At 37.0% G+C, this 10,526-nt stretch overlaps 1 long non-coding RNA gene across 2 annotated transcripts; it reads left to right on the forward strand.

The window, feature by feature from the left end:
* Positions 1-373: 373 nt before the first annotated feature.
* Positions 374-7,683, forward strand: LOC104004575 (uncharacterized). Of its 2 annotated transcripts, XR_001716041.4 has the most exons (8): positions 374-528; positions 1,448-1,694; positions 2,510-2,593; positions 4,015-4,455; positions 4,833-4,972; positions 5,266-5,411; positions 5,884-5,967; positions 7,247-7,683. It is a non-coding gene; the product is annotated as an uncharacterized LOC104004575 (long non-coding RNA). The 2 variants fall into 2 exon arrangements; XR_001716040.4 differs by lacking the exons at positions 374-528; positions 1,448-1,694 and adding an exon at positions 2,194-2,275.
* The last annotated feature ends 2,843 nt before the right edge of the window (positions 7,684-10,526 follow it).

Below are 10,526 nucleotides of genomic sequence, written 5' to 3' on the forward strand. Positions count from 1 at the left end.
CTAGTTATGCCAACATGGCACAAGATAAAATCTTGTGGAAAAAAATCTTTGTCATTGAGATCAAATTATAGTTTTCATACAGTGGATTTACATTGTTGATGTTTTAGTTATGTTTATGTTAGACTTCATTTATATTTGTAGAATCTACTGTTTCTGATTATTTATAGAATGAGAAACTGAAAGAAATTTTAAAGACATTAAGTGAACATTATTTGTTCTAATGGGTTTCTAGTGAATTTCCTTCAAGATGGGGCATAGAGATTGAGAGGAGAGGTTTTCTAGGAGAGTCTCAAACAGGAAGACCACCCATATAAGTGTTTATTCCTCTTGGTTGTCAGTGCATCAGTAAAGCTTCTTTCTTTCTTTTTTCTAGCAGGCAGATAGAAGTTCCTGTCACTTTCTCCTTTTTTATGGAGTGGAATGTGATACTCCTTCTAGTGGAAATACCAGTCAAATGTCCATGGGTCTTGAAGTGTCACTACATACTCCTGAGCCTCTCTCCAGAAGGGAAAAGGGAACTCCTCTATGGTCAGCTTCTTTTGTAATTTTCCTGTATCATCTCGTGTGCTCTATTTGTTTTCTGAATGAACTTTGGTAAATTTCATCCAGGTAATATAGTGTAATAGTGAAAAACTGCTTAGACTCTAGTTCTATCACTGCTCTTTATGGAACTTTGGGCAAGTTCTTAACACCCTTGTTCCTCAATTCCTCAGTTTTAAAATGGGGACAATAATAATTCCTGCTCCAGAGTTGTTGTAAGGGTTAAATTTAAAAATGTGTAATTAGCCGGGCGCGGTGGCAGGCGCCCATAGTCCCAGCTACTCAGGAGGCTGAGGCAGGAGAATGGAGTGAACCCGGGAGGCAGAGCTTGCAGTGAGCCGACATAGTGCCACTGCACTCCAGCCTGGGTGAAAGAGCGAGACTCCCTCTCAAAAAAAAAAAAAAGGTATAAATAGCACTTGACACTTAAAAGCTGTATCTGATAACCTCCACCTCATGAAAAACCATTCATACCATAGAAGTATAGAATTTGTACCAGCTAACAAAGGTACAGATGTAAACGGATAAAAACAAAGTATTTTGCTTCATGTTAAAGATAAGTGTTTCTGTGATTTGCGTTAGTGTGTATTATTTCCTTTAAATATAAATCATATTTCAAGTGAAAATATCAGATCATTAGAGAAGAGTTTATTTTCCAAACCAAAATGTTTTTCATCCCTAAAACATTTGTCCAGAAAATCTCATTTCTCATTTGGACAAGATATTTTGGGGTTTGAAAAATTCCTATAATGATTAAAGGAGAAAGCTCTTGTGAGTTATTGTATGCTGAGATATATATGGACACACACACACACACACACACGCACACACAGTTTATTGCGTCATTGGGTTTTTTACATAAAATTACCCAAGTTGCAAATATATGTCTACCACCCTTGACTCTCAGGATAGTGCAGCAGGATGCAGCGGAACCCCCCGACTTGCCGACAAGCGCAGACCAGTCTAGAAGTGGCCCTGTACATGTTTCTGCAGAACCCTGACACTGAAGCTGTTCTGGTTGCCATGTCCTGTTTCTGCCACCTCTGTGAGGAAGCAGATACCCAGTGTGGGGTGGATGAAGTGTCAGTGCATAACCTCTTGCCCAACTCTAACACATTCATGGAGTTTGCCTGTCAGCAATGTGATGTCAACAGGTAAATGGGAATAGTGGTTTTTTTACTCAACCTGCCTAAAGCACATGGCATCTGATTGTGAGAATGTATTTAAGGTTACTATTCTGTAAGTTTACAGGGGAAATTCAAGTAGCTTACTTGAAATCCTTTTCTGAACAAAGTAGGATGAAAATAAAAAGCATTTGAAATAAATTGTTAGTCTCCCACTGAGTTTTTAATATGCTATACATTTTAAAACTAACTGGCAGTATATGTTACTATCAGTTATGACTATGTAATTTACATATGGAGTTATGGATAACTCCATGAGTAAATTATAGGTGGGAATGGCTATTTTGTGCTGTGGACATTGTAGAGTCTAAGACAAGTACCTTTCCTGTGAGGTTAGTGAACGAAAGTTTTTGGCTTTATCACTTGAGGCATTTGCTCTGCTCCTCCTACTCTGCCTTTTGGGTGGGGCTTATCAGGTTCTCCATTGGCAGGCAGGGCTCTAACTGCAGTGACTTGTTTGGCTGTTGTAGTTGCTTAGGAACAGCAGCACTTCAGAAAGAGTGATGGCACTGCTGAGGCGCACTGAGCATCCCACTGCAGGAAACACTGAGGTGTGCCCTTAGCAACAGAAACACCCCCCTCAGGCGCCCACCCTCAATTTTGGAAGCCTCTTGTTACATATGTGTGATGAGGAATAGCTTTTGAAGTAAATCCAAGATATGTGCATATTACAAGTATAATATCTGAGTACTTAATATATATCAAGTTTCAAGCTTGGCTGTTGCTGATTGATGTTTAGCTCTAGACTTAAAGTTGCTTTCAAGTGATAACTGTCTTCATTTTAGGCTTGGGAAGATACACATGCAAAATGGGAACAAGCAACAAAACTAATCCTTAGCTATCCAAAAGCCCAAGTGGAAGATGGCCAGGTAAGTTTGTAAAGTTGCCTTTTGTCTATTAACTGATCTGCTCAATATATGTACTTCACTTTGGTAATCTTTCACAAGTCACTCAGTAAAGTAAGCATATAGTTGTCTGAAGACTGTTATTTAGTTGTGGTTTATCTAGACCTGTACTTTGTAATATGATAGTCACTAGCTACGTGTGACTATTTAACTTAAATTTTAACATAATTAAAATTAAATACAATTTAGTTCCTCAGTCATATAGTAGCCACATTGCAAGTACCCGGTAGCCACATATGACAATTACTTACTCTGTTAGACAGCAGAGAGAGAAAGTGTTTCCATCATCACAGAAATACTGGGCAGCACTGCTAGAGACTGTTTGTTGCAGAGACCATTTCTTTATCTTTTCTTGCTCTTTCTCCCTTCATCAGGGTGTTTCACAGAATTTTCAGAAAAGGAGCAACAGAGATAGAGAAAAATTAACATGGGAACAATTCATTTTGCTATTTTGTTAGGTATTCTAATTAAGGAATGTCTTGGGCAGAAGATTGAGCCCATAGATTAAATGAAATTTTAAAATGTGGACAGTTCATTCAACTATTACTATTGACTGTATTATCTGTTACTTTGGAAATTGATGAGTTGGTGTTTGTGTGTATATGATTTATAATGCTCATATTGCTCCCATTATTAGGAGATTTATAAAAACTGGCTCTTCCCCCATGTTATTTTTCTGTCATGCTTAATTACAATAAGAAAAAAGTTATATTTTAGTGAAGCAAAATTGTGTACCTAATACCTTTATTTGGAGGGGACATGTAGCTTTAGAATGAAAGCTTTTGGGGGATAACTGTTACTATAATATATAATTACATACCATACAATTCACCCATTTAAAGTGTCCAATTCAGTGACTGTTGTTAGCATATTCACAGAGTTGTGCAACCATCACCACCATCAGTTTCAGAACAATTTCATCAATTGAGAAAAAAAAACTCTGTATCCTTTAGCTATCTCTGCCTCTAACAACTCCCCCACTTTCTTGTCTCTCTTCCCCCCGCCTCTCCAACCCTAGGCAACCAGGAGTCTACTTTGTCTCTGTAGATTTGCCTATTCTGGATATTTTCTGTAAATGGAGTTTTAGAATATGTGGGCTTTTATGATTAGCTTCTTTCACTTAGCATAATGTTCCCAAGGTTCATCCATGTGAAATCAAAGCTTTTTAAAAGAAATTTGATACTTGGGCAATTATATTACTGTATGACAAAAATAAATCAGTGGCTCTTTAAAAATGTATATGGTAATTTAGGGGGTTGATTTTAATGTATTTTTTACATTTTTTTGTACTTTTGTCATGGAAGAAATGTTGGATAACGAGTAATTTGTCAAGTCTCAACTAATTTAGGTTTAATTCATGCTTTGCACAAAAATTTTGTGCTTAGGCTGTTGAAAGCTTCACAAGACCATTGTTAAGAGGCGAATGTCCCATGTGAGTGGAGGAGGACCCATAGATTTGTCTGACACAGACTCCCTACAGGCATGGATCAACATGACTGGCTTCCTTTGTGCCCTTGGGGGAGTGTGCCTCCAGCAGAGAAGTAATTCTGGCCTGGCAACCTCTAGCCCACCCGTGGGTCCGGTCAGTGAACATAAGGGTTCCATGATTTCAGTGATGTCCTCAGAGGGAAACGCAGATACACCTGTCAGCAAATATATGGATCAGCTGTTGTCGTTAATGGTGTGTAACCTTGAGAAAGTGGGACTTCAAACACCGACCAATGATAAGGACCTAGTGGGTCTAGAATTGAGTCCTGCTCTTTATCTGATGCTATTTAACAAATTGAAGAAGACCCATCACCAAGTTTTTTGACTCCTAAGGACAGGTAAAGTGTGCTCTTTTTTATTTTTCACCTTTCCCTATGAATAGAGTAACTTGTTTGAAATAATGAAGCCTTTTTCTTTCAGATTATTTAAATTAGGTACTCACAGTTTTTAAAAATTGTCAAAAAATTGTAGAAAGAAGAATCATCTCAATGAATGGTCAGCTTGCTTCTAGGAACTCTGATGTGTATGTGTGCCTGAGGGTATACGTGCCTTGTATATGGGTATGAGTGTCTGTGTATATCTGTGTGCCTGTTTGGCTGCGTGCCTGTGGGTGCATGTCTCTATTTGTGTGTTTAGATCAGTCAGTTTCATCTCTCTAGGGATCTGTCTTCTGGGCATTGATGGCAAATCATTAATATATTTGTTCTCTCTATAGGTTTTATTGACTGATACCAATACTCAATTTGTAGAGCAAACCCTAGATATAATGAAGAACTTGCTAGATAATCATACTGAAGGCAGCTGTGAACATCTAGAGCAAGCTAGCATTGAAACAATGATGTTAAATCTGGTCAGGTAAGCCTTCTACTGAAATGTAGCAGAAACATACTTTAAGATTTAAGAGACAAGAAAAACCTCTTACACATTGATATGATAGTAATTGATAAAATAATTTGCCATTCTTTACTGCACACAAACTAGGGTGTGAAAATAAGGTAACCAGAAATTGTGTATGCTCTCATATAAATAAATATCTTACTGTTTTCAAACTTACGTTTAGTTCGTTTTATTTGATGATTAAAGTATTTTGAATGCCTTATCTTATGTCTGTATCTGATAATTTTTTTATTGTCTCTATGTCTGTATAGGTACGTTTGTGTGCTTGGGAATATGGTCCATGCAATTCAAATAAAAACGAAACTGTGTCAGTTGGTTGAAGTAACGATGGCAAGGAGAGATGACCTCTCATTTTGCCGAGAGATGACCTCTCATTTTGCCAAGAGATGAAATTTAGGTGAGTTCTCAAAAGAGCAATGTAGGGTCTTGTAAATCTTAATATGTTGAATGAAGTACAGAAATAGAGTAGATATCTGGTTACTGGTAGAAAGGAAGACATAAAAAGAGAGCAGTTTACATGTTTGTTTTTCTCTATGTCTCTCCTCAAATTTCCCTAAGCTTTGTGCCTGTGGCAAGCCTCCCTTTTTCTAAAACTCTGCTGTACTTGAGCTAAGAATTTGATTCTGTTTCCAATCTGATAGCATAACTAAGGGCCATGATGGAGGATAAATATCCACGTTGCTTGTTCCTTCTGGCTTTTACATCTATGATAGCAGTATCTCTTTTATAAAGTCGTCATGTCACCTGGGTTATCTGCCAAATTATTTGCACTATAAGTAATCTTACATGACTAAAGGTGTGTGTGTGGGGGGTGAGGTGTGACTTCAAAAAAATTGTTTGCTGTTTCTCTTTTCTCCACCATTCTATAGGAATAAGATGGTAGAATACCTGACATACTGGGTTATGGGAACATCAAACCAAGCAGCAGATGATGATGTAAAATGTCTTACAAGGTAAAAAAAAAACGACTTTCAAATATTAGTGGGTTTTACTGTGAGAATTATAACTACTTCATTACAGCTTTATACTTGTATTTTATGTGTATTTAAACTTTTTAGATGTAAAACTTCTGTGTTCAAAATATGTAAAGACACTAATCTTTATTACTACTTTTTCTTGACCGATAGACTTTCAGGAAAAATAAATGTGCGAGAGTGGTATGTTTGGGAAGTTATTGTTGTCAGTTTATGAAGAATAGTCTACAGTTATTGGGAAATAAGATACATAAAGCCTCAGATTGCATTTATGTTATGATTAGATAGATAAAGGTATTATTTGAGAAACTCATTGTGTTGAGTCTAAGAAACAATTGATTTCCTGATTCAAACACCAGAGATAGACAAAAAAAGGAAGTAATTAAGTCTACTTTAATGATAAATACTTATTGACACATATCAGAAAGTGATTAAACACTATGGACTGTATAATAAGCATTTACATATGTTTCTTTGACAAAGCCGAGCTTTATAATACGGTCGTCTCTCAGTATCTGTCAGGGATTGGTTCCAGGAACCACCCCCCAAACTCCTGCCCACATCTCACTCCCATGAACACTAAAATCCACAGACTCAAGTCCCTGATACAAAATGTCATAGTATTTGCATATAAACTATGCACATCCTCCCATATATTTTAAATATTTTTAGATTACTTATAATATCTAATACAATATAAATGTTATATAAATAGTTGTTATACCATATTGTTTAAGGAATAACAACAAAGAAAAATCTGTACATGTTGAGTATTTGAAATCAAGGAGATTAGGTTGGACTTTCAATAAATGGTGTTGATAAAACTGAGTAATGATCTGGAAAAATATCTTCATACCATTTATGAGGATAAACTCCCATAAATCAAAACAGCATGGCAAAGCAAGGCCTTTTTCATCCATTCAAAATCCATAAGCTAGAAAGGAAAAGATTGATAAAATGAATTCATTCAAAAATCATAAACTTCTGTCTGGGACAAAAATGTCATGAGTAAAAACAATCCTATGGTTAATATCCTCATCCAATAGTTCTCTTAGAATAGTCGTAGAAGTGCTTTTGTGGCTCAAAGTGCAATACCTTGAAATTTTTGGTGCATGTTGTCAGATTACCCTTTAGAATGCCTGTTGCTTTTAAAATATTTTTTTATTTTAGTATTTTATTGTTTATCCAATTATAGACTATTTTACATACTCAGTAGACAACATAAAGCCTCAGAGGTACTCTGTTCTTTTTCTTTTAGGCATCAGGTACATGAAAAAGAAGAGATCAAGGCTTTGAAAACGTTAAGTATTTTCTACCAAGCTGGGGCTTCCAAAGCTGGGAATCCTATTTTTTATTATGCTGCATGGGGTGAGAAATACTATGTTTGGTGTCTCCTCTCAACAGAATTTTTTCAATGATAGCAATTATAGAGATGGCAAGTTTGGTTTTTCATATTTGACTTAACAAGAATTGAAGACAAGTTTACCTGGGAGCATACAGTGGGTTTAAATAGCCTGCCTTTCCTAAAATGATGGTCAGTATCTAGTAACTGCTTTTCAGACTACCCATTTCATATTGGTTTCCCTGTCCTACATCATTTTTTAAAATACTGCCTACAATGGATTAATTACCAAGAGTTAAAAAACCACAAAGCATCTTTTGTTTTCAAGTATATTCTGATTAAATAGTACAACATGATAAGCGGGAACTTTTTTTAAAAGAAGAAATAAAACTGTAAGAGCCTGTTTCTGAGAACTTTTAAAAATATGCTGTGTAAGACAGCATCAGGGTGATTTAGAAAATAATTCAAAGGGGTGGTGGGAAATCATGAAGATGGTGCAAGGGGTGGCCTGGAAAATGGTGCTCGTTCGTGCTGCCCTCAGTCGAGGCTGGTTCCTAGAAAGCCTTTCTGGAAATGTTGTGAGCTCTTCCTTAATAATAGATATAATGCTTGCATTGCCTTCCCTATCATTGTCTTTTTTTCTTGCCTCATTTTACCTTCCTTTTGAAAACTCTTCTGTGACATTATTTGGTCCCATTTACCATAACATACATTCGTGGTCATTGAGCCTTAGAGACAACATGATACGTATAGAGACCACTGATTTTGGAATCTCAAGGATCATGTTTAGACTTAGTTCTGCCACTCATTAGCTATAGACTTAATCTTTACCAGTTTCCTGGATTTAACAGTGTTTAACATCCATGACCATTAAGTTAGTAGACATACATTGTTAGTCAATTTGCTGGCCACAGGTGGCAGTGTGTAGGAAACAAATTGAGGTTGAGAAATAGTGGAGAGGCGGTGAAGAATCAGTGGAAGATGGGAAACTTGTCTAATTAGGTCATTCATATAGCCTTAAGACCAAGAAGTCCAAAGGACTGGAGCATTAGGGAATCAAGAAAAAAAGAAAATTGTGTCGAACCTCCCCCTGCCCCCGCCCTTTAACAATTCTAAGTAACCCCTTCTCACCTTCCCATGAAAGGCCTCTGTCCAGCTCTCATCTCAGTTGCTGTTTCCAAATTGCCTAAGATAATTTTAATTTTCCTTTTTTTTTGGATTTTAGCATTCTAATTTTTTTTTATTATTATACTTTAAGTTTTAGGGTACATGTGCACAACGTGCAGGTTTGTTACATATGTATACATGTGCCATGTTGGTGTGCTGCATCCATTAACTCGTCATTTAACATTAGGTGTATCTCCTAATGCTATCCCTACCCCCTGCCTCCACCCCACAACAGGCCCCGGTGTGTGATGTTCCCCTTCCTGTGTCCATGTGTTCTCATTGTTCAATTCCCACCTATGAGTGAGAACATGCAGTGTTTGGTTTTTTTGTTCTTGTGATAGTTTGCTGAGAATGATGGTTTCCAGATTCATCCATGTCCTTACAAAGGACATGAACTCATCATTTTTTATGGCTGCATAGTATTCCATGGTGTATATGTGCCACATTTTCTTAATCCAGTCTGTCATTGTTGGACATTTGGGTTGGTTCCAAGTCTCTGCTATTGTGAATAGTGCCGCAATAAATATACGTGTGCATGTGTCTTTATAGCAACATGTTTTATAATCCTTTGGGTATATACCCAGTAATGGGATGGCTGGGTCAAATGGTATTTCTAGTTCTAGATCCCTGAGGAATCGCCACACTGACTTCCACAATGGTTGAACTAGTTTACAGTCCCACTAACAGTGTAAAAGTGTTCCTATTTCTCCACATCCTCTCCAGCACCTGTTCTTTCCTGACTTTTTAATGCTCACCATTCTAACTGGTGTGAGATGCTACCTCATTGTGGTTGTGATTTGCATTTCTCTGATGGCCAGTGATGATGAGCATTTTTTCATGTGTCTTCTGGCTGCATAAATGTCTTCTTTTGAGAAGTGTCTGTTCATATCCTTCGCCCACTTGTCGATGGAGTTGTTTGTTTTTTTTCTTGGAAATTTGTTTGAGTTCATTGTAGATTCTGGATATTAGCCCTTTGTCAGATGAGTAGATTGCAAAAATTTTCTTCCATTCTGTAGGTTGCCTGTTCACTCTGATAGTAGTTTCTTTTGCTGAGCAGAAGCTCTTTAGTTTAATTAGATCCCATTTGTCAATTTTGGCTTTTGTTGCCGTTGCTTTTGGTGTTTTAGACATGAAGTCCTTGCCCATGCCTATGTCCTAAATGGTATTGCCTAGGTTTTCTTCTAGGGTTTTTACAGTTATAAGTCTAACATTTAAGTCTTTAATCCATCTTGAATTAATTTTTGTATTAGGTGTAAGGAAGGGATCCAGTTTCAGCTTTCTACATATGGCTAGCCAGTTTTCCCAGCACCATTTATTAAACAGGGAATCCTTTCCCCATTTCTTGATTTTGTCAGGTTTGTCAAAGATCAGATAGTTGTAGATATGTGGCATTATTTCTGAGGGCTCTGTTCTGTTCTATTGGTCTATATTTCTGTTTTGGTACCAGTACCATGCTGTTTTGGTTACTGTTGCCTTGTAGTATAGTTTGAAGTCAGGTAGTGTGATGCCTCCAGCTTTGTTCTTTTGGCTCAGGATTGACTTGGCAATGCAGGCTCTTTTTTGGTTCCATATGAACTTTAAAGTAGTTTTTTCCAATTCTGTGAAGAAAGTCATTGGTAGCTTGATGGGGATGGCACTGAATTTATAAATGACCTTGGGCAGTATGGCCATTTTCACGATATTGATTCTTCCTACCCATGAGCATGGAATGTTCTTCCATTTGTTTGTATCCTCTTTTATTTCATTGAGCAGTGGTTTGTAGTTCTCCTTGAAGAGGTCCTTCACGTCCCTTCTAAGTTGGATTCCTAGGTATTTTATTCTCTTTGAAGCAATTGTGAATGGGAGTTCACTCATGATTTGGCTCTCTGTTTGTCTGTTATTGGTGTATAAGAATGCTTGTGATTTTTGCACATTGATTTTATATCCTGAGACTTTGCTGAAGTTGCTTATCAGCTTAAGGAGATTTTGGGCTGAGACGATGGGGTTTTCTAGATATACAATCATGTCATCTGTAAACAGGGACAACTTG

Source organism: Pan troglodytes, chromosome 13, assembly GCF_028858775.2.
Source record: "Pan troglodytes isolate AG18354 chromosome 13, NHGRI_mPanTro3-v2.0_pri, whole genome shotgun sequence".
NCBI lineage: Eukaryota > Metazoa > Chordata > Mammalia > Primates > Hominidae > Pan > Pan troglodytes.